We start from the raw sequence: 23775 nt of genomic DNA, 5'->3' as shown, positions 1-23775 counted from the left end.
TTGTGGAGAATGGTTATTTGCAGAGAACAGCTTAGATCTTGCATTAGTATGCTACCATTATTAATGCACTTTACACAAAATGTTTAGTATATTATTTACAGCTTTTTACTGTCATAATTATATCTGAGGGTAAATCACAGTATTTATTTGCAATTAAGTTTGAGGCTAACTATTTCTAGTCTAATATCCCTGCATTGTATCCTTTGCATTGACCAAATGTGTGAAGGAATGAGGCATGCCTAGAAGTTCCAGGGCATCACAAGGGGTGACAGTGGGTGTCAAGAACATTTTGGATATTGGACAACCATTGAAATCTGGTGCTTGAGATGGAGAATAGAGTCCCCAAAGCTCTCCTCCTCCTCGGGCACTTAGTTTGGAATGGGCCTATGGGCACAGCAGCTGGAGGAGGTTGGGTCTGGAAGACTGATGTCCAGGGAGAGTTTTGCAGAATGGGCGATAGGATGAGGAAGGGGGTTCATTATCACTGGAAGGATATTGGGAGATAATCATTTTCAGTGGATTTAATTAGACCACGTGGAAAACAAAGAGACTGCTGGAATCTGGAGCAAGGGGAAAAAAAACAAATTTTTGTAAAAACTCAGTGGGACAAGCAGTATCCGCAGAGGCAGAGGGACGTTTGACTTTTCATACTAAGACCAAATGCTGCCTGACCTGCTGAGTTCATCCTGCACGAGAACATCTGCAGATACTGGAAATCCAAAGCAACACACACAAAATGCTGGAGGAACTCGGCAGGTCAGGCTGCATCTATGGAAAAGAGTAAACAGTTAACGTTTCAGGCCAACACAGTTCCTCGGAAATCATTCAAGGCATGAAGACCACCGAAGAAGGATCTCAGACTAAAATGTCGACTGTTTACTCTTTTCCTTAGATGCTGCCTGGCCTGCTGAGTTCCTCCTGTAGTTTCCTCCTTGATTGGAGTGGGTGTTGGGCCGAGGAGGTGATGGTGTGGGACTAGATGTGTAGAAGTCATTTAGGTCATTTAGGACTGGAGCTCCGTTGGGAGGACAGCTGTAGCAGAGGTGTCCGAGAGTGCAAGTCCCTAGGACAACTTGGGTTGAAATTCACCCCCAGTGGCAGAAGGGAACACTGCACAGAGAATGATATCAATTACTCCATCCTGATGTGAAAAGCACTTCAAGGCATGAGATTCACACCAGGGAGAAACCAGTCAGTTCCTTGGAATGATGCAAAACAACGAAAATTGGTCATTATCACATTTCATTCTAGCAGGGAAGAATGCACAATGCAAAGAAAAGCAATATAAAGGAACTGAGTTTATGGGCAATAGTGTCATTCTTGTACTGAAGCAATCCAGCTTCTTGTAACTCATGGCGTGACTTTTCCCTTTTATTGGTTAATACATAGAGAATGCAGTTTGACCTCCAACTGAAATGACAAGGAAATATTTATTTCCTTAAGAACATGGATATTCAAGAAGTGAACCAGGTCATCCTGTACTTGCCTTTTGCACAATTATTTCTACTGCTGCAGTCTGTGTTTTAAAGGAAACCACATTAAATTTAACTCTGCAGGAGGCAAGACTCTTCCAGATAACCTTAAAGGTAAAAAAAAAGATAAAAGAATTGAAATCAAACACACAGGCACATACTTGGTACTTGTTTCCATTTTGGAAAAAAATGTAGAATTCATTTATAAAAAGGTCCATTTTATAAAGAACGCTTATTTACAGTATGTTTCTTTTTTTGCCCTGCTTTTTAAATGCCAGTTCAATTTCTGCCATTTTAAGGATTCCATTCATCATTAACAGATGGTTGTTCATGAGGTAATCTTGCAGCTCCAGAAGAATCAGATTCTGATTTATTTGTCACATGTGCATGGAAACAAACAGTAAAACGCATTGTTTGCATTTACAGCCAGTACCATCTAAGGATTTGCTGGGGGGAGGGCAGCCTGCAAGTGTTGCCACACATTCCGGGACCATCATGGCACGTCCACCATGTTCAGCAGAACCACAGAAGTAGCAATAACAACACAAGGCCCTTTCCCAGCCTCCCACATATTCATACACTCACACACACAGACCGGTCTGCCTCCGGGCCTCTAGTCCTTGGCTTCAGACTCACAGATGTTGGACTCCAGCCTCGAGTCTCTGGCTCAGACTCGTAGCCATCGGGCTTCTGACCTCCAGATAAGCTGATCCAGGGGCTTTGGCCTTCAGACCTCTATCTCCAGACTTGCAGACTTCAGTCTTCAATCTGCTGCCTCCAGACTGACTGAACTCTGGATTTCAACCCTAGGCTTTGCCCTCTGGGTATCAGCCCCAAGATGCTTTGACCCCAGGTTTGACCTTCAGGCTGCTACCTCAGGTTTGACTGTACTTGGAGTGTTGTGTTCATTTCCAGTTGCCTCATTATAGGAAGGAAGTGGAAGATTTATAGAGAGTGCAGAGGAGATCTACCAACCAGGATGCTGGCTGGAAGAGAGAGCATGCATTATAAGGAGTGGTTGAGCAATTTGGAGCTTTTCTCTTGGGAGCAGTAGAGATTGGGAGGCAACTTGATAGAGGCGTAGTAAGATTATGAGAGGCATAGACAAAGTGGACAGCTAGTGACTCTTTCCCCAGTGTGGCAATGGTAAATTCCAGAGGTACCCCTTTAAGGTGAGTGGAGGAATGTATTGGGGCAATGACAGGGGTACATTTCTTACTTAGACAATGGTGGGTGCCAGGAATGTTTTGCTGGGGCTAGTGGTAGAGGCTGATGCTATAGGGACACTCATAGATAGGCGCGTGGCTCTAAGAAAAACGGATAGCTCTGGGCTGTTTCGGAGGAAAGGGCTAGATAGATCGTGGAATAGGTTATATAGGCCGGCAAAATATCATGGGCCAAAGGTAGCTCATTGGCAAATTAGTAACTCTTGTCTCTTTTTCCACAGGTGCCCCATACGTAGTATGTTCTGTTGTAGTTAGCCAGCATGATTCATCAAATGGTTTATGCTTGTCTCTGAGAAGTTTTAACCTGCACCACAGTCTTACAGGTGAAGGTGTGAAGTTCAATTTCCCTGTTTAGTTCCAGAATAGTTGAAGAGTTCCCTGTTTAGTTCCAGAATAGTGGATGGATTAGTTCCCATCCACTCTTCATACCTGTCACTTGGTTATGGTAAGGTCAATGGAATGAAACAAAGATACCAAACAGGATTTCTCCAACTAGTTAACCAGGTGCATGAATTATATAGATAAATGGGGAGGTGGAAAAATATTGCCATTTATGTAGAAATATGTAGAATTTTATTCAAGAATTTTCTCTAAATGGGGACAAACAAAATTGCTAGTAAACTGCTGCTTCCTTTTTTTTGAATTGTTTTAAAATTGGCCATCTACTGATTAGGAATATTGAGCTCGATCTCCCATGTTCCCTCCCCTGTTATAGCCATGTCCTTAAGTTGAATTCAAATGGCGAATTTATCCATCCAAGCATACCTTTTTAATAAGGTCAAGACAAGATCTCTTCCCAGCCTCCTATTTGCAGCTGCAAAGCTCTCTTCAAACTTCAAACTAGATCCAAGTTGTCCTTTGACCCATGAGCAAACTGAAAGAGTGACCTTGTCTTTTGCGAGCTTCTTAGGACCCTGGCTTCTCTTCCAATGAGTTCCACAGCAGCCCAAGCCAATTGTCTCTCAGGCTCATGGTTCAGAGAGAAGTCGATGCCTAAGGTAATTGAATTGGATGTGTGTTTGAGGAGGACTCCATTGTTTTCTAGGAGATGGTAATCTCGCTGCTGAGAAAAATATACTAAAATCAGAGACCTTTGTGGAAGAAAGCAAAGCAAAGGTGAGTGAATCCACTAGGTCATTTTAATTCTGCCCATTACACGCTCCTTATTTTCTTCCTTTGCTTGTTCTTGTCACCCTCAATTCAGCTAAAATTCTTTAAAAGATATGTATTTAACACTCAGTAAGGTTTGGGCAAGGTTGAATCTTAAGATGTATGTAGCATTACTTCAGTATGAAGTTTCTCGAGTCAAGTTTTGGTTATGCCCTTATTAATTCAGCTGGGGAGAGCATCGGAACATTGATCCAGAGGGAAGATAAAGTACCTATTCAACACTTAAAGCCATTTGCTTCTCCTTCCAAAGGCAATCACTTTTAGCTCCTGGTAGGACCCTTCCTCCTCCTAGTTAGCATATTTCAATTGCTTTGTTCCTAAAACTTTTGGGTTCCTTTTTCTCTTGGTCACCAATCAATGTCATGCACTCTCTTTTTAACCTCCCTCTTGTCTCCTTTTAGGTACTTCCTCTGTTCAGCCTGATTCTCATAATTCAAGACTGGTGCTTTTCTCTGCCTTTTAACATCCAGCCACCCTTGTCCTGGATATCTAAAGAAGGTACATACAGGAGAGTGTTGGATCCATATTGAACTCCCCTCTGAAGGTCTCCCCAAGTTCACTTATTGTTCTACCTAAAAAGCTTCAAATCCAGTCTTTGGTAGAATGAGATTCCTCTTTAGCTCACTGACATTATCCCTCCATCAGTTGTATATTTTGATGCTTGGGTCTCCCTTACTACTATAAATGGAATATTGGGATCACTCCTTTCCAAAGTGCCATTCTACTTAACTGAAACATGTTTCACTTGCCCACTTCCTTCACCAGACTATATCCAGAATTGTTTCCCTTCCAGTTAGGCTAGGAACAGTTGGAGTCCACATCATGAAAACAGACTTTTCAACCCACCTAGCCCTTCCAACCATATAAGCTAGTCTTATTTGGCCCCTATCTTTCTAAACCAGGGGTTCCCAACCTGGGGTGTACAGACCCCTCCAATAATGGTGGGAGTCCATGGCACAAAAAAGGTTGGAAACCCTTGCTCTAAACCTTTCCCATCCTTCTGTACAGTTGTCTTTTGAATGTTGTTAATAGCAATCTGAATAGCCTTTCAGGTTTTTATTAAACCTCTCCTCTTTCATCTTAAAACCTATACCTTCTCATCTTGTTCTTTATTGCCCAACCCAGGAAGTATTTCTTGAAAGCAGCTCAGGAATTCTTTGCCCCCCACCCCCTTTGACTTTCTGACTGTTGGTATCTTAGTGAAGTGCCCCATCTTTGTCCAGACTTTCTTCATATTTTCTCCTGTTTCCTTCCCACTATTTGATGGCCTGTAATGCTCCAAGTGTTCACTCTGCTCACTTACACTGACCACATCAGCTCACTGTTGGTGGTTGAGATTTGTCATGCTATAATCAGAAAAATATGTTAAAAATTCCAGTTTAAGTACGAAGTTTGCTGAGCATAAAGTTTTTTTAAATTTTAAGGGGATGGTATAACAATCCACAGACAGTGCTTTGTCAAAAGTTATCATTGAGTGCTCCGTGCTAAAATGACTGAATTGATGCTAACCATGTCATCTCTGTCTCAGATGTCAGATACTGGTGCTGGAGGACAGAGCTGGGACTAGAGGAGGTATGGGGTGGGTGTGGTGATCCTGTTGACACAAGGCTGTTGGAATGGCCCACATCCCAAGATCAGGCTGCCTTCCTTGTCCCAGGGAACTTCCCATTATCAGATTTCTCCTGCCGCCTCCTCTGGACTTTGGTTCTTTATTTGCTCCATGATCACCTGTTAGCTTTGTCATCACCTCTTCCTTCACCTTGGCAGCCTGCTGTATCCTCTACACACGTACTTCATTCTTCATTCATTGAGGCACAGTCATCACGTGGAAACAGGTTCTTCATCCCAGTTTGCCCATTCCATCTTTTTTGCCCAGTAAGCTTATCCCATCTGCCTGTGTGTTTGGCCCATAGCCCTCCAAACCTGTCCTATCGCAGAACATCACAGTACAGTCCTGTTGTGCCAGCCTTTTAACCTCATCCAAGATCGATCGAACACTTTCCTCTTGCTTAGCCCTCCATCTTTCAGTCATCCATGTACCTATCTAAGAGTCTCTTAAATGTCCCTAATGTATCTGCCTCTACCACCACCCCTAGCAGCACTTTCCGTGCTCTTCTGTGTAAAACAACCCATCTCTGACTCCCCTCTCCCTCTATACTTTGCAACAATTACCTTTAAATGATGCTCTCTTGTATTAGTCATTTCCACCTGGGGGAAGAAGGAACTGACTATCCACTCTATCAATGCCTGTTATCATCTTTCTATCAAGTCACATTTCATCCTCCTCTACTTCAAAAAGAAAGCTGGTTCAACCTCTCCTCATAAACCATGCTCTCTAATCTAGGCAGAATCCTTGTAAATATTCTCTGCACTCTCTCTTGATCTTTCACATTCTTCCTATAATAAGCTGACCAGAACGGAACACAATACTTCAAGTGTGGTCTAACCAAGAGCTTTATAGAGCTGCGACATTATCTTTCAACTCTTGAAGTCAATCCCCCAACTAACGAAGGCCAACATACCACATGCCTTCTTAGCCATCCTAATCTATCTATCAATGTACTTAGAAAGATGTTGCTAATGTGCCTGTTTTTACCACTATTTCTGGCAGCTCATTCCAAATACACACCATCCGTTGCGTGGGAAACTGCCCCCGGTGTCCCTTTCAATTCCTGCTTTATCTACCTCACTTTCTCTGGTCTGCATTTACTGAATTGCTGCTCACTTCTTGCATCTTCCAGCTCTGATAAAAGAGCTTCTGTTGAAATGTTACTGTGTACTGCTCCAAACTCTTTTCTCCAATTAAAATAAAATGGTAGTCTATTCGAGGATGATTATCCCTCTGATTTAGTAGGGACGTACTTATAATGCTGAATACATCGTTGCATTTCTGAAGCTGCTATTTGTAACTAATGATCACCTGTCTGCAACTTCAGTTGCTTTGTATTTCTGGAGCTCAGAGGAACACTGTTTTCCTTACCCATGTGATGTTGGCCACCAGACACGTCCATCATTTTGATGCTGTCATACCCAACTGGATGAGTGTTGGGAGACTTAAAACCCATTGAACCTGCAAGCTTTGTGTGGGCATTTGGTCCAACTTGCCTATGCCAACAGTGTTGCCTAGTGAGTTAGTCCCATGTGTCCACACTTGGTCCATAGCCCTCCAACCATCTCATATCCATGTACCTAGCTACATGGTTTTTAAGTGTTGCTAATGTGCCCACCTTAACCATTATTTCTGGCAGCTTATTCCAAATGCACACCACCCTTTGTGTGCCTCTGGTGTCAGTTTTCATTGTCTTGTTTCAGACCTTAAACATATGCCCTCTTCTTTTTAGCACCCCTCCCTGGGAAAAAGACTTCTCCTTTCACCCTGTATATGCCTCCCTCATGATCTTATAGATCTCTCAGGAGGTTGCCCCTCAATCTTCTACTATCTAGGGAATAAACTTCTAGTCGACACCTAGTCTTGTTCTTTCTCCCAGTATGCTTGTATAATTTTCCCCTTACATCTTGTTTGTCTGAAGTCCCACATTCTCACTGCTCTCTGGAGTTTCTCATGAATTTCTTATTTATATTCTCTACCCCACATCCTGTCTCTCTGCTTATATCAAATTTTAAAGACCTCCTCCAGATCACAGCTCTGCCTTCTCTTATTAAACTGTTCAGCCCTTATTTTTCATCCTATTTATTGGAGCTTTTCATAACACTAGTCCAAAATAATAATGGCTGGCCTTGCTCAACACCGGAGTAATTTTAGACCCCTGGGCTATGCTAGTCTTTGCATTTGCTGAGCTCTAATTGCTTGTCAATAGGAACATTATAATTGATCTCAGCAGCACTGGATTGAGGCTGGACGAACCGGGCCAGTTCCTGTCTATGATCTGGTGGAAGTTGTAATGTGCAGCTGGCAAGCGAAGGTAGGAGCAGTTGTTCTAATATCCCAAAGCGTGTATAACCATCATCAAGGCTAACAAGTAAACAATGCTGCTTCTGTGAGGAGGATTTGAAAATAATTGAATTAAATCCCAAAGTTTAATCAGAAAAGACATAGACAATGAATGCTTTCATTTTACAAGTATTTATTTGCTATAAGGAATCAGAGTTGAAATAGCTAATCATCCTTACTCTCCCTGCTGACTTATCGGAGGAAGCTTGAAACTAGTTCTTGCTCTTCCATCGTCCTTAAGTCATCTGCTGATTCAGATCCACATCCTCTTGTGCCTTTTCTGCCACATTGGAGGTGGTGTGGTCCAGTTGATAATTCATTATTAACCAATCATAGCAATTGCTATCAATTTGTTCAAATCTGATCTGGAAATCTGTGTGATTATCATTCTGATTGAGACAAAGGGCAAGATCAGGTGACAGGTTTTAAGGTTTATTTGAACACTCAGTTTGGTACCAAAACTGACAAAAAATCGCTTGAAATTGCCTGGGGCTGCTAAAACAAAACCTGGTTAACACTGTGCAAACCGATTGAAATCCTCTTTGAATGGTATACGTGAGTCTCATTCATTCTCCTTTGATGGGATGTGACATGCTTAGCAAGTGTCATCCTCCTGCAGAAAGTACACAAGGTAGACCCAACACAGGATATCCTGTTGCTGAAGAGACATTCTCTATCCCAGTCAGGTTGGTGGTGGGAAAGAGACCTCCTCCTGCTTCTGACCTTCTCAATTCTACCTGCTGGTTTTATGGCCAGGTGCTTATCACTGACTGCAAGTCACTCACAATCACCAGGTTGCAAATCCTGCAGCAAGGCACAGCAATATTGACATTGCCCGTGCCGTACTGTCCCTCCCTTATTGATTCTTCTTTCTCTGGTTCTTGTCTTCCTCCCCAGGGATCCAAAAGGGACCCTTGGCAAGGCTATGATGACCAAGCAATGAGTTTCTCTCGCAGTTGTGTTTGCAGCCCCACTCCTCCCACCCAGAACAAGGATAGAGTATTACTTATCTTCCACTATATTCTCATCTCTTACCCCACTTTCAGTGGACTATCCCCATCATTTCTGATGCCATCAACATAATAGTGCCCCATGTAATTATCTCTAGAAATGTCCCACCGCTCATGTTAAGCTACGTACACTGTCCTGGCTTGATGTCCCCGCAGTTTTGTGGCCAGGAGGGCCTGAAGTGCATCTCCAATCCAGGTAGGATTGGAGAAGCACTTCAAGGATGCGTGCTTAACCCGCTGTTCTACTGCACATTCACGACTGTGCGGCTAAGCACAGCTTGAACATAATTTGTAATGGGGTGCAACGTCATTACAGTTCGGTGCATTCCAGAATTCAGAGTTCAAATCTGGCCTTGTTCTGTAAGGAGTCTCTGTATGACCACCCTGTGGGATGCGTAGGTTTCCTCCAGGTCCTCCAATTTCCTCCCACAGTCCAAAGACCTACTGGGTGGGCTGATTGGTCTTTGTAAATTGTCCCATGATTATGCTAGGGTTAATTGGGTTTGTTGGGAGCTTGCTGGGATAACATGGCTCAAAGGGCCAGAAGATCCTACTCTGCATTGTATTGCTAAATAAATAAATAAAATAGACTTGCTGATGATACCACTGTTGTGGGTAAAACCTCAGATGGTGACAAAAGTGTACAGGATTGAGATAGCTCAGTGGGTTGAGTGCTATTGCAATAACAGCCTCAGCAAGACCAAAGAACTGTGGACCTCAGGAAGGGGAAACTGGGAGAACACACATCAGACCTCATTGAGGAGTCAGCAGTGGAAAGGGTGAGCGGCTTCAAGTTCCCAGGCACCAACATCTCAGAGGATCTGGTCTGGACCCAACACATTGGTACAATCCCAAAGAAGGCATGCCACCAGCTCTACTTCCTTAGGAAGTTGAGGAGATTCGGTACGTCAGCAAGGACTCTTACAGATTTCTGTAAATGTATGGCAGAGAGTGTTCTGAGTGGTTACATCCCAGCCTGGAGAAGAGCCTCCAATGCACAGGATTGCAAGAGGCTGCAAAGAGTTTTAGACCCAGTCAGTTCCATCATGGGCACAACCCAACCCACCATCAAGTACATCCCCATTCTCATTTTGACCTTCAGCCAGGAGGTACAGGAGCCCGAAGACCCACACTCAACATTCTTCCCCTCCACCATCAGATTTCTGAATAGACCATGAAACTACTATTTATTTATCTTTTGAAATTTATTGATTTTTATGTCAATGCACTGTGCCACTGGCACAAAACAGCAAATTTCACATCATATGTCAGTGATTATTTCATCTGATTCTGATTCTGGAAAACTGTGGCAAGATCTTATGCAAATTCCTTCCTGGATCCCTCCATAATCTGGGATGGAGTTAGGCTGGACTTGATAGTGAGGACTACCAACTCACTATAAATATACACTCCTTAACTGTTTTTCTCTGATCAAACAAAAATAGTATTTCAGCATATTTATCATAGACTCTTCACCTTTGCCAATGCCTGATTAATCTGTGCCATACGCAGGTATTCCAATATTTCAGAAAGGTTTGTAAAAATGTATTTTCTGCAGCCTAAAAATTCTGTACATATTGATCATGAATTATTTGCTCTCTGTTCCAGTGAATTATATATTTAAGTATATTAGCCCACCTTTGCTACTGTTTGGTTGTCTTTTCATTGCTAGAGATAGAGAAATATTGAACAGAAACAGGCCCTTGGAATCTCTGAGTCTATGTTTACCATTTAGTATCCTGTACACTTGCCCATTTTGTTCACTACACACTCCCCAGATCCTACCACCATTCTGGAGTTGAGGGGAAGCCAGAGCACCCAGAGGACACCCACAGGGAGAACACGCAAACTCCACACAAGGTCAGGTGGAGGCCAGGCTGCCGGAGCTGAGAGCTCTGCTGGCTGCACCATTGTGCCTTGCTCATCTGGTTGAGACAGATGCATTCCGCACCCCCGATGATTTGATGGAGATGGCTGGGGAAGTTCTCAGTTCAGCATGGACCTTTCTGGTTTATTTTTAGTGATCTTGGAATGGGAGCTTTATGATTTTGTTCGAGTCAGTGGTCCAGACACCTGGGCTGGAGTCAAGACATTAAGTGTGAAAAAATTGAGATGCTCTTTTTTATCCCAAGTGGCTGAGGGGTGCTTGCCTTCAATAGAAAGATGTGCATAAAAGCTGGTCATGTTGGCTTCTCATGATATGTGGAGAAGTTCCTTGGGATGATGATGTGGACTATATTCAGGAAGTGGGGAGCAAGGCCTCACCTCAACTTGTCTAGAAAGTGCTCAGTTCAACTTGGGATGTTTTTTAATGTCTGATCAGCAAAAACGTTCAGTGGAGTCTCTGCAAAAGGGCCCTACAGAATTCATGGTAGAACCAATGTTATCACTCCTGCAACAAAATGATGTTAATTACTGAGAGCTTTTCACAGTTTTAATCATGACTTTATCAAGGCGTAACATCCTCATCTGAAATTTGAAATGCATTACCTAGTCTGCTGGAATCTAAGTGCCTTCAAGAAGTATATTGTTGTTGAGTGCTGTTGAGTTGCCGTCAATGCATGGTGACCCTATGGATAGTGTAGTTGTCCAAAGGGTTTTCATGGCAAGATATGGAAGTAGATTGCAAGACCTTTCTTCCGCACAGATACTGCTACTGCTCAGATTGGGACCCAGCCAGATTCGAACTCGGGACCATCGGCTTCGAAGTCCAGAGGTGATGCCATTACACCACCGGCCAGCCTGCATATATATAAGATTTAAAATCCTTTTGAACAGCTGGAAGAATGAGGTGAAAGCAGAAAATGCTGGAAAATCTCAGCAGGTTAGGCAGCATCTGCAGAAAGAGAAATGGTTTACGTTTCAGGTCCAGGACCCTTCGAACTGGGAGAGTGAAAGAGTCAGTCTAGGCAGCAGTGAAGGTGAGGAAAGGCAATAACTGAACAAAGGGAATAAGGTGAAATAATGTACCCATGGAGAAGCAGCTTAGCTCGGATATCTGTGTAACATGGTGCTAATGGTGTATACAGCGTACTAAAGAAGACTTTTAGCACACTTGCCTTTGTCAGTCAAAATACTGAATACAGTTGTTCCAGTTATACAAGATGTTCGTAAGGCCACATTTGGAGATGTGAATGCACTTCTGGTCACCGTGCTATCTATAGGAAGGATGTCATCAAACTGGAATGGTGTGAAAAAAATTCTGAGGATGTTACTGGAGCAACACAAAGCAATACAGCAGGTCAGGCAGCATCTATGGAGGAAAGTAACCAATTGAGGTTTCAGGTTGCGATCCTTCAGTGCATTATAAGGAGGTTCCTGGGACTAGATGATCTGAGTTATGAGGAGGGCTTTTTTCCCTGGAGCATGGGAGGCTGAGGTTAACCTTACAGAGGTGTATAAAATAATCAGGGACATGGATAAAATAACAGCCAAAATGTTTTCCCTAGGATAACCGAATCCAAAACTGGAAAGTATAAGTTTAAAGTGAGGGGGGAAAGGTTTGAAAGGAAACCAAGAGAAAGGTTTTTGCACAGATTAGTGAGTGAATGCAATGCTGGGGGAGATGGTACAATTATGACATTTAAAGGGCATTCAGAAAGATGAAAGGTTTAGAGATTATGGGCAGTCTGCTGGAAAATATGACTAGCTCAGGTAGGCCGCTTCGTTGGCATGGACAAGATGGGGTGAAGGGCCTTTTCGTGCTGTATAACTCTACGACTAAATCTCGGTGATGTTGTAAAGTCCGAGTCATCAGGACATGCGCAGCGAACCAGATTGTACACTGAAAGGGAAAGGAAGAGTGGGATAGCTGACAGAAAGGGTTACAAACGGTAATGTAGTGGTTAGCATAACACTATTACAGCACCAGTGACCCGGGTTCAATTCCACTGAGTTTGTACACGGTTTCCATGACGATGTGGGTTTCCTCCGGGCGCTCTGCTTTCCTCCCACATCCCCAAGACGTACCGGTTATTAGGTTAATCGGTCACATGGATGAAATGTTACCGTGCGGTACCTATAGATACAATAACAAGTTAAACAGGATAGAGAGATCAAGTCATGTAAAGTTGGAGAATTCGATACTGAGTGTACAGACTGCATCGTACCCAGATCCAGCACAAACTTGTGTGGGAACCTCTTTGTAACAGAGTGGGTGGCCACACACCGAGTGAAAAGAGGTGGTGAATTAAAGTGGAGGCTCAGGGTCACCCCTGTGGACTGAGGGCAGGAGATCTGCCAGGCTGACAATGTTTGTTAAAGACTTGGCCATGGAAACAAGTTTTGGGCAACACATTAAAAATCCATTCAAAGGCCTTTGACGACAGCAAAGGTTGTTAGGCTAGTCTGGGACATGACCTGAAAAGCCAGCACTCAAGCTAATTATTGCTCAGCGACTTTACAACTTCACGTGAAAAGAGTGATCCAACCCCCAGGGCTCTGGCAATGTGATTATTATAAGAGTCATATGATCATATAAGGTCTTTGGCCCACCATATTCACACCAACCATCAGGCACCCATCTATACTAAACCTACTTACCAGCACCTAGTCCTTAGTTTTCAAGACCTTGGTGATTCAAGAAGTCACCTGGATATTTCCTAAGATTGAACAGGCAGGGTGCCAGGACCAGAGGCGAGGGTCAGGCCGATTCAGCTCGCTGCTCTGTGACGTTTACTCGTCTCTGCGCTGAACTGAGGCTGTGGCCTGCTCCGGCTGCAGTGGTGATGGGCTTCATGTCTGTGGTCTCACTTCCGTTCTGAATACTATCTGCCTACTTCTATTGTGCACACAATCTGTCTTCAGTTGTCTGAACATCGGATGTTTGATGGTCTTTTTTTATGAGTTCTTTTGGGTTTCTTTGCTCTGTGCCTGCCTGTAAGGAGACGAATCTCAAAGCCATATAACGTATACATACTTTGATAATAAATGTAATTAGAACTGTAAGTGTTGTGAGAGTATCTGACCCCACCACCTTTTCAGGCAGTGTGTTTCAGATTCTGGGGAGGTTGGGATGGGAGCATGGTGTGGTAGTACATGCTTTTCCCAGGATCACTGACATTATAGAGTGGATTTTCTGGGTCAGTAAACTGGCTCCTACTGCTGCACAAATCTACCGTTCCCCACTAATAAGAGTCGGGCTCACCAGCACTGACTTAAAGATAGGTGATCTATGCAGTCCAGTGATAGAGAAGATGTGATGGTGGCAGCACAGGGGTGGGGGGAGGTCAGGACAGAACTTGCCAAGCCAGCCAGTGCTTCCCTTTTCCCTTCTCCACCTTGTGCTGGTGTTCACACCACCTCCCAGGCTCTTCTGTAGCTCCCTGGATGGAGTGCGGCAGCTGAAGTCTCCACAGCTCTGGAGAATGAACAAGGAGCACTTTAGGGGGTTGTTCCTCACCATCACTACATTAAATGTTGGGGTGGCAGTTGTGGACGTGGCTCTCAGATCTGTTCATTCTGATAATTTCAAATTAAAATCCTACCTTAGCTGTTGGATTTTATTCTGGCTTTAAAAAAAAAAGATCTGAAAGCGGGACCTGGTAATAATGATGTTGGACTGCCAGAAGATTGCAACTGGTTCACTGATGTCATTCTGGGAAGGAATCTGTCTGTCTGTAACTGACTGGGAAGCCCACATCAATAAGATTGACCAATGACTTCCTCATGAGAGTCAAGTCACATAAAGATGATTTAAATAGCAGAGGTGTCCAGAATCAGAGAATGGAATGAACTAATGCTTGATTGGCCAGACCCACAGTAGAGTTCTGGTTAGGAGTAGGCTGCATGAAGTGTGAATGCAATTTCATGCAGGATGAGGAAAACGTTTGGATGCTGGTAACCATGGGAACCAATCCAGATCACCAAGAATCATCCCCCAATGGCCGCCTACATCACCATGATAGCCATCAAGAATCATCCCCCAATGGCTACCCACATCACCATGATAGCCATCAAGAATCATCCCCCAATGGCTACCCACATCACCATGATAGCCATCAAGAATCATCCCCCAATGGCTACCCACATCACCATGATAGCCATCAAGAAGCAAGCGCTCTTTATCCGCAGACTTCGCCACTGCAATTTTGGAGCAGAATATTGATTTGTTTCATAACTCCCACTTGGTCCCACTGGCATGCCTGACCTTGTCAGGAGTACTGGACTCTGGGTAGCATAGCATTCAGGTCCGTTGAAGCAACACGAGCCTCAGAATTATGATCTACATGCTGGCCAGCTAACTACACCTGATCAATTATGACAGATAATTTCTCCTTCCTTTACACCACTCGAGTTTGTGTGACCTGCTGGTTTGGAAAAAGTCTTAAATCATTTTACTGAGTTATTTGTTTTGGGGGAAAAAGTCTAGATATCCTCATAGACTACAAAAGTAAGATATATGAAGACCACAGCATTCAATCTCATATAGAATATAATTAAATTAAATATGTTAGCATTCTTACATTCTAATTATCTAATAATGAGTTTGATACTGGCTGATGACTAAAAAGAGGTATCTCCTAAATTTATTTTTCTTTTCCAAGTCTTGTTTTCTTTTCACAAGTTATTTTTTTCTCAGGCTTTTTGTTTGAAAGGAGTGAATTTTGTAACAGCAGCAGTGTGACAGAATTCCTTGAGCAGAGTGCCCAGACCTATTCCTGGATCTGACAGCTCAACGCCTAGTCATGTGATCATTACTCCTTCCTGTTGGTGACATCACTGCTTTTCTCAGCTGTTCCCTGGAAAGGATGGCAGGAGAGACTGTCAGTCTGCAGTAGATTGTGCAAGAGTACAGGTAGGAAGAGATGTGTGGCACAGATCAGAAAATTCTATGCCACAGCCAGCTGAATAGGTAACGAATGCTGATAGAGTCTGCTTAAGTGATATCATCGACTGCTCTGTTGAGCGGTGATGGAATTAAATGGAGTTGGGATACCAGTAATTTGCATTTTTAAAGGGGTTTAGCTAAGAGTTACAATCAATGCCCTGTGTGAAGCTGCATTGTTGACAACAGATGGCTGACTGCAGACTGCAGTAAAGGGGTATTGAAACGAAAAAAAACAGCAGCTGGCTGTCTTTAGGATTCTGTGAGATTTCCTCCCTCACCCTACTCCATCACCCTTCCCTCCGCCATTTAAGCATTTTGATCAGTTATGCTGTAATTGCTGTATGATTTCTGACTAGTTAATAAACAATCTCTGACTAGTTAATATACGATTTCTCACGGCACGAAGAAAGTGAGATCAAAACAGGAAATTTAGCAAGGCTGTTAATGGAATGGAAAGGGCTCACAAGTTATTCACAGAGGATGCCAGTGAATGAAGATCAATTTCCCCTGTGTCACGGAGGGGCAAGGAAGGAAATCCTAACAAACATACGATGGTAGGTTAATTGGCCATTGCAAATTGTCCCGTGATCAGGCTAGGATTAAACTGGGGGATTGTTTGGCGGCGCATCTCAAGGGGCTAGAGGGGCTTATTCCACACTGTACCTCAGTAAACAGACATAGAAATCACTAGAGCAGTGGGCAGGCCAGGCAGCACCTGCGGAGAGGGGAGAAGAATTAATGTTTTACAGAAGAAGCAGAAAACATTTGACATTTAAAGTTATGGAGAAGGTGAGAGGTTGGAGGGAACGAAGGGAGTGTCTGTGGTAGGGGAAGAACAGACCAAGTAAGACTGACGGACACAAGCAGAAATGTCTGCTGAGAGAGCGTGCTGAAGACCTGTTGGGAGGTTAATGAGGGAAGAGGAGAGAGGAAGAGAAAATGGTGTAGGAACTGTGAAATACAAATCTGGAAATCTGAAATAAAAGAGAATGCTAGAAATCCCCAAAAGGTCAGTTAGTATCTGTAAAGAGATGAAAACAGAGTTAACATTACAAACTTGAAAGACTGGTAATTTGAAACGTTATTGAGTTCCGAGGGTTGGGACATGCCTTATCAGAGGATGTAGTGCTGCTTCTTTAGCTTAAGCTTAGCTTCACTGGCAAGACATAGGAGGCCAGGCCATATGCGGAGAATTGAAGTGAGAAGCAACAGGAAGCTCAGGGTCAGTCATGTGGGCTCTGCTCTGTCAGAGTGGTCACCAAATCTGTGTTTGGTTTCTCCAGTGTAGTGACTTCATCTTGGGCACTGAATGCAGCTCACCAGATTGGAAGCACTTGTCAAGTGAATCACTCTTTCATTTGGTTAGAGGTATCTGGCCCCCTACCTGTCAGGAAGGGATGAGTTGAAAGAGTGGCTGGTTGCCATGAGAGGGTGAATGGGTGTAGGTGGAGAAGGAAGAGTGAATCAAAGTATTGCAAAAAGAAGGGTCCGTTGGAAGGCCAGGAGTGGAGGGGAAGATGTGTCTCATGAAGATATGTCACAGTGGATGTGGCAGAGATTGTGGAGGATGATTCATTGAATATGGAAGCTCATATGGGTGGAGATTGAAGACAAGGGGAATCCTTGCTCTGACCGAGAGGGCAGTAGAAACATGGGAAATGGAAGAGGTGTATCTGAGAGACCTGTGTGAAGCTATAGTAAAGGGAAGGCACATTAGGACCTCATGACTGCCCAAAATATTGACTGCTCATTTTCATCCATGGATGACCTGCTGAGTTCCTCGAGCGTCTTCTGTGTGTGTGGCTCAATATTTCCAGAAACTTCAGAATCTCTTGTGACTTATCTTCATTCCTACCCCATAAAGCAAAGGGAGGGAGAGGGAAAACAGAACAGTATTGAAAAGAATATCATGCTGCCAGAATGTGTTGGTGACACTTTCAGGCTACCCCCAGCGCATCCTTGGTTGGTAATGTGACAAAGCATTTCACTGTTTGTTTCAATGTACATGTGGTAATAAATTGAATCTTGAAACCAGTTAGGTTAGCATCACTAGTTGAAAAGTATGAGTGTCTATTACAAAGAACACTTGGGAAACAGCAGTGAGATCAGAGAATACAGAAATCAGAGGATCTGAGGTGGCCTTGACATATTGAGAAAGTGGGAAAAGATACAGCAGATGTGAATCATTGTGAAATTACACATTTTGGTAGGAAAACAGAAAGATGCTGCATCATCTTAGATGGCATTGGAGTGCAAAATGTCAATGTACAAACGGACCTGGTTATTTATGTGCGTTAGTCACTGAAAGCAAACATGCAGTTAGGAAGGAAAATGATATGTTGCCCTTTATTGCAAGAGTTTTGGGTAAAGGAGAAAAGCTAACTTTCTACAATTATACACAGTATCCCATCTGGAGTGTAGTGTGTTGTTTAGGTCTGCTTTCTCATGGAAGGATATACTCAATTTCAAGGGAGGGCAGCGACGGTTCACCAGAGCGATGGTGGGACTGCTGTATGAAGAAAGATTGTGCTGACTAGGTTTGTGTTTGCCAGAGATGAGAAGAATGAGAAGGGATCTAATTAAAACATACAGAAGTCTGACAAAGACATGATGCTGGGAGAATGTTTCCCCTGGCCTGGATTCTAGAACCAGGGCCAGTTTCTTGCTAAGGACAAATGATTTAAGACTGAAGTGAGGAGACTTTTTGTCATTCAGAGAGTGGTAAATCAATGGAATTCTCACCTACAGATGGCTGGATATACTTAATAAGGAGGTAGACACATTTCTCAACAGAAATGATATTCAAGGGATATGCAGTGTGCTCAGGAATATGGTGCTGAGTGAGGTGATGAGTCAGGAAAGCAGATCAGCCTTGAATGTCCTCTTCCTGCCTTTCCTAAGATTCTGATAGAACAATGATGATGGTACTGGAGAAACTGTGGAAATGGAATGGAGTCCTTGCAAGAAGCAGTGTGGATTGGGGCATAATCACTTTATCTGTAGAAGTCTGCAGGGTCAAACTCAAAGCCCTCATATGCACACGACACGTATGCACAGGTGCGATGAAAAACTCACTTGGAGCAGCATCATGAGCACCAGATACACAACATTCACAAGAAAGGCATAAATTATGTACAATGTTTATAAGAAAGAACACAATTAGAACAATAAAAGCAAAGCGCTCATAGGCTTCTGAAGCTGTTAGTGTTTGGGGTTGTGCCAGTAGGTGCCAGTTGAGGAGAAGTGGCTGATTCTGAACTTGGTCAATAACAACCCATCCCTGAGATGGGGATAGAAGGAGAGGGTCGGGGAAGGGAAGTGAAAATCCAGGGGTGGAGCGTGAAAAGGTGAGAGCAGGGTAGAAGCTGTCAGCGCAGGTGATGAAGCACTGGAGTTCTGTATGGCAACAGGATGCAGCACCAATAGAGTCATCAGTCCTGTGAGGAATGGTCTGAAACATGGGCGTAGGCCCATATGGGGGATATGAGTGGAATGTAGCTCTGTTCGATGCACATTGATCACAGGGCAGTCAGGAGCTTAACCCTTTTCATTACAATCCTGATTTTTTTTTAAACAAATGATTTATTTTGAGCAACCCACTGCATAGGTCCAGTTTGTCTTTGTAAATCAGGTTCCTTCTTAGTGTTGGTGCCAGCAGTTCCAGCTGTAGGTACTATTGGACCCAAAGTTCCCAGTGGCCTTGGCCTTGTAAAGTGTGCAAGGCTGGTCTGGATCAATGGAGCAATGGATTAACTCAAGAGTTAATCAGAAAGGATGAGCTACGATGGCTTTCATCACTGTGAAGGGGCCTGTAACTGAACCATCTTTCTAAGTTACCCCTAGGAATGTTGAGTAGGCACATAGTATTCAATGAAAATCAAAAAGAACTCAGAGATCATCTGCGGAAAGAGAAGTGGAGCTAATGGTTCAGGATGAAGAATGTGATGATTCTCTGTTGTGATGGAAAGTCTTTGACCTCGGGCAATATCTCTGTTGTTCTTTCTCAAGATGCTGCCTGGTCTATTGTGCTTGGCATGGCATTCTCTGTTGTTGCAGCCACAGCTTTTCTGGGGAGAATAATGACCCATTCCAGCTGGAGACCGGATTGGGTTGAGTGACCTGCCAGCTTGTACCCCTTTGCCTCCCTCCACCACCTTATTCTGGCTTCTTCCCCTTTCCTTTCCGGTCCTGAAGAACGATCCTTGTCTGATATGTCAACAGTTTATACCCCTCCACAGATGCTGCCTGAACTGCCCTTTTCCTCCAGCATTTTATATGTGTTGCTCAGGATTTCCAATAACTGCCGAATTCTTCGGGTTTAAGAAAATCTTACTTTGTTTTACTTTTTCCTGTTCATTTTTGATAATTTAGGAAATATTTACTTTCCATCTCTAATTGTTCCAACATGCTGGTGGTGAGACACATTGAATGATTGCTGTTCAGGTGAAGGTTTTCCCAGAGTCTGCAGATTTAGACACAGCCATGCAGGATAGCGTGTGGCATGGAGGGAACCTGCAGGTGGTGGTGCTTCCACGTACCTGCTGTCCTTGCTGGTAGAGTCATGATACCCAGGGAAGTAACTGCATTTTGTAAATGGTTAACTCTAGTGTGCCAGTGGTGGAGAGATGGATAGGGCACTGATCAAGTGGCTGATGTTATCATGGATGGTGTTGAACATCCGAACATTGTTGGAGTTTCACTCTTGCAGACAACATTTGTACCAGTTGCATATTCCAACCCATGCCTGACTTGTATCTAGTAGGTGGTGGAAAGGTTATATTAGGAAGTAAGCCATTAGCCATTGTATACCCTCTGATCTGTTCCCATAAACTTGGTATATATGGGGCAGATCATTAGAGTTTCCAGTTAATAGTGACCCCTCCCCATCCAAGATTGTGTGTAGTTTGTGTAAGTCTCCATTAGTCTTGATAGACCATGGATTTGCGCCTTGGAAAGTTTCCAGGGCGTAAGCCCGGGCAAGGTTTTTTTTTAATGTAAGACCAGCAGTTGCCCAAGCTGCAAGTCTCCCCTCTCCACGCCACTGATGTTGTCCAAGGGAAGGGCATTAAGACCCATACAGCTTGGCACCAGCCACCCAAGATTACAGAGGACAAGAATATCCTATACCATGTGTATAGGCCTGACTGCAATTGAACTGTTTGACGGTGTCGATAGAGACAGCTATCACCTGGTACTTTTGTGACATAAATACTAATTGCTACTTATTAGATACCTGAATTCCATTAGCAGCCATCTCCACTTCTCACCATAAGCTGGAAAGCAAGTTATTGTAAAACTGCACATAGGAAATCAGAAACAGAGAATATTGGAAACACTTAGCAGGCTAGGCAGGGTCTGCGAAAGAGAACATTCATTAGGAAGGTCAGTGCTGTCCCCCTTTATTTCCCTGCAGGGAGTCTCCTCCAATATTCCTGCTGCATTTCTCACCCATTTGCTCCCATGCTCGCCCTGCTCCCACAGTCAGGATGTTCCCTTTGATGTCACCTTGTCTTCAGTCCCTTCAACCCCCATATCCAAGAGACGTACAGCATGGACACAGGTCCTAAAGCCCATTCAGTCCAATGCTGAGCATCCATCCCTATATTTGCACTAATCTAGCACTAAATCCATTATATTCTCCCGACGTCTGCATTGACTCCCACACCATCCCCCCTCCTCCCACAAATTCCATGGACTCTCTACCACATACCTACACCTACCAAACCCTGCAACTCTGGGATATGGGGGTAGATAGTATAGGTCAGACAGACAGTAAGGTGTAAGGGCCATGACTAGTTAGGTTGTGTGGTTTAGTCTTCATCTTTATCGTACAAGAGGTCCATTCAAGTGTCTTATAGCAGCAGGAAGGAAGTTGTGTTTTCAAGCTTTTGTATATTCGGCCAGATGGAATAGAGAGAACCACTGTAGTGGGAGGGGTCTTTGATTATGCTGGCTGTTTTACTGGGGCTGCGGGAAGAGTCGATGGAGGAGACTCTGGTTTTTGTGATGTGCTGAGCTGTGTCCACAACTCTCTCTACTTTTTACCACTCCTGATGAAGGGTTTCGGCCCAAAACGTCGTCACTACCTCCTCCCATAGATGCTGTCTGGCCTGCTGAGTTCTGCCAGCATTTTGTGTTTTTATTTCTCTGTACTTTTTTCTGCCTTTGGCAGAGCAGTTGACATACCAAGCTGTAGCACATCTGGATAAGGTGCTTTCTGTTGTGTACTTAACATTTCAGTAATATGTGACTAACATTGTAAATACATTGTTTGATTAAGCATTCTTTGTTGTTTACATAATGCATTGCAGGTTATACATAAAAGTATGTAAATGGCATACATGATTATGCTGACATATCACACGTGCGCACCTCGCTTAAAGTAAAAAGGAAATTAGCAAACATGAGTTATCACGGCTCTGTGGTTTACTTTTAATTAATTTAATGTCTTGGAATTACAAATTATAACAGTGGCCACGAGGTAGTTTTAAACAAACCTAAGATGATTACCTACCCATTGAAGTGCAGCAAGACATTTGAGTTTTAAAAAAAGTGCAGTGCGCCTTCTTAGGTATGGTTGAGTTTAAGAAAAAAGCAGACAACAGATGAGTTTTGTGGGTTAATAAACAGTGAGTACCCGGTAATAATAACCACAAATAATAATCAAAGAGCAGAAATGGTTGGCTACATTGGAAAGATAGTTCTGTTCAATTGCACAACAGATAACTGGGTCATGTATACTAAGCAGATTGAGCAGAATTTTGAAGCAAATGAAATAGCCAATGAAAAGAGAGTGCCAGTTTTGCTGTATGCATTGGATTTAAAGGCATACAGTCTGCTTAGAGGTTTAACTACTCCAACCAATGAGCTGAAATGAGTTTTGCTGATATTGTGAAAGTAATGCAGGGACATTTAGAATCAAAACCATTGTTGATGCAGAATGCTTTAGGTTTCATGAGGAGAATCAAAAAGAAGGGGAGAGCATTTTTGCATATGTCGCTGAATTGATGAAGTTGTCTGAGCATTGTCAGTTCAGTTATGGGCTTAATGATGCACTGAGAGATTGTATAGTTTGTGGAAGCTTACAGGAAAGCATTCAAAAATAGCTCCTAACTGAAGCACAACTTACATTTAAAAGAGCATTTGAAATAGCTGTATCAATGGAAAAAGCAGACAGACACAATTGAGTTGTGTCAGGAATGAAAGTGAGTGTGAACAAAATTGCAACATCTCAATAGAAACAGGTCTGGCTGAACAAATTGTGTTACCACTGTGACGGGCTCACATGCAGCAGACCAATGCAGGTTTAATGGTGAAACTTGCAGAAATTACAACAGAGTAGGACACATACAAACAGCATGTTGGGCAGACAAAAATAAATAGACTGCACAGGGAAGGGAAAAAAAAATAAAAGTCAAGTTGCAGTTTCAAAAAGAGCACTAATCTACATTCTGATGGAAAAATCTTAAAATGATGAGAGTGACACAGGACTGGGTATCCTTGAGATTTTCAGTGTTAAAACTAACAACAGACAAGCAATATGGCTTACAGCAGAAGTGAACAGCAAATTAATTAAAGTGGAATTGGCTATTTCAGTAATTCCACAAAATGAGTTTGTGAGGCATTTCATAAATACTGAATTGAAGCCTGCAGATATCCCACTAAGGACTTATACTGGAGAAAAGATAACTCCTGTGGGAATGACATTCGTAATAGTGAAATACAACAACCAACAAGACACATTAGGCTTCTATGTGGAAGAACAAGAGGGCCAGCATTGTGGGGATATTTGTGGCTGAGACAACTACAACTTGATTGGAGATCCATCCACAATTTGCATGCCACATCCCCTTAAATACAATCAACTGAAAGTGAATTAAGAAAAGCACTGGATGATGCCACAGCAGTGTTCAAGGATGACATTGGAAAATGCAAATAGGTCAAGGGTAAAATAGTGTTAAATGAAAATGCCACCCTCAGGTTTTGCAAAGCCTGTCTATTTCCTTGTACCATCTGTGATCAAGTAGCCAGTGACTTTGATCCACGGAGGCCGAATGAATTCTTTCCAAGATTGAATGGAGCCCATCTGCAACACCAGTGGTGCCAGTAGCCAAGA

General features: G+C 43.2%; 1 protein-coding gene across 2 annotated transcripts in view; it reads left to right on the top strand.

The window, feature by feature from the left end:
* The first annotated feature begins 15546 nt into the window (after positions 1-15546).
* Positions 15547-23775, top strand: part of LOC140727915 (H(+)/Cl(-) exchange transporter 4) — a 108643-nt gene continuing 100414 nt past the window's right edge. Inside the window, exon 1 of one of the 2 annotated variants that reach the window (XM_073045884.1) lies at positions 15547-15626. The gene's annotated coding sequence lies outside the window, so the exon portion shown is untranslated. Of the gene's footprint in view, positions 15684-23775 lie in introns of both variants that reach the window. The other variant, XM_073045885.1, reaches the window with a different exon arrangement.

The sequence above is a fragment of the Hemitrygon akajei genome, chromosome 5 (assembly GCF_048418815.1).
Source record: "Hemitrygon akajei chromosome 5, sHemAka1.3, whole genome shotgun sequence".
Taxonomy (NCBI): domain Eukaryota; kingdom Metazoa; phylum Chordata; class Chondrichthyes; order Myliobatiformes; family Dasyatidae; genus Hemitrygon; species Hemitrygon akajei.
This window is presented reverse-complemented; position numbering and strand designations above follow the sequence as displayed.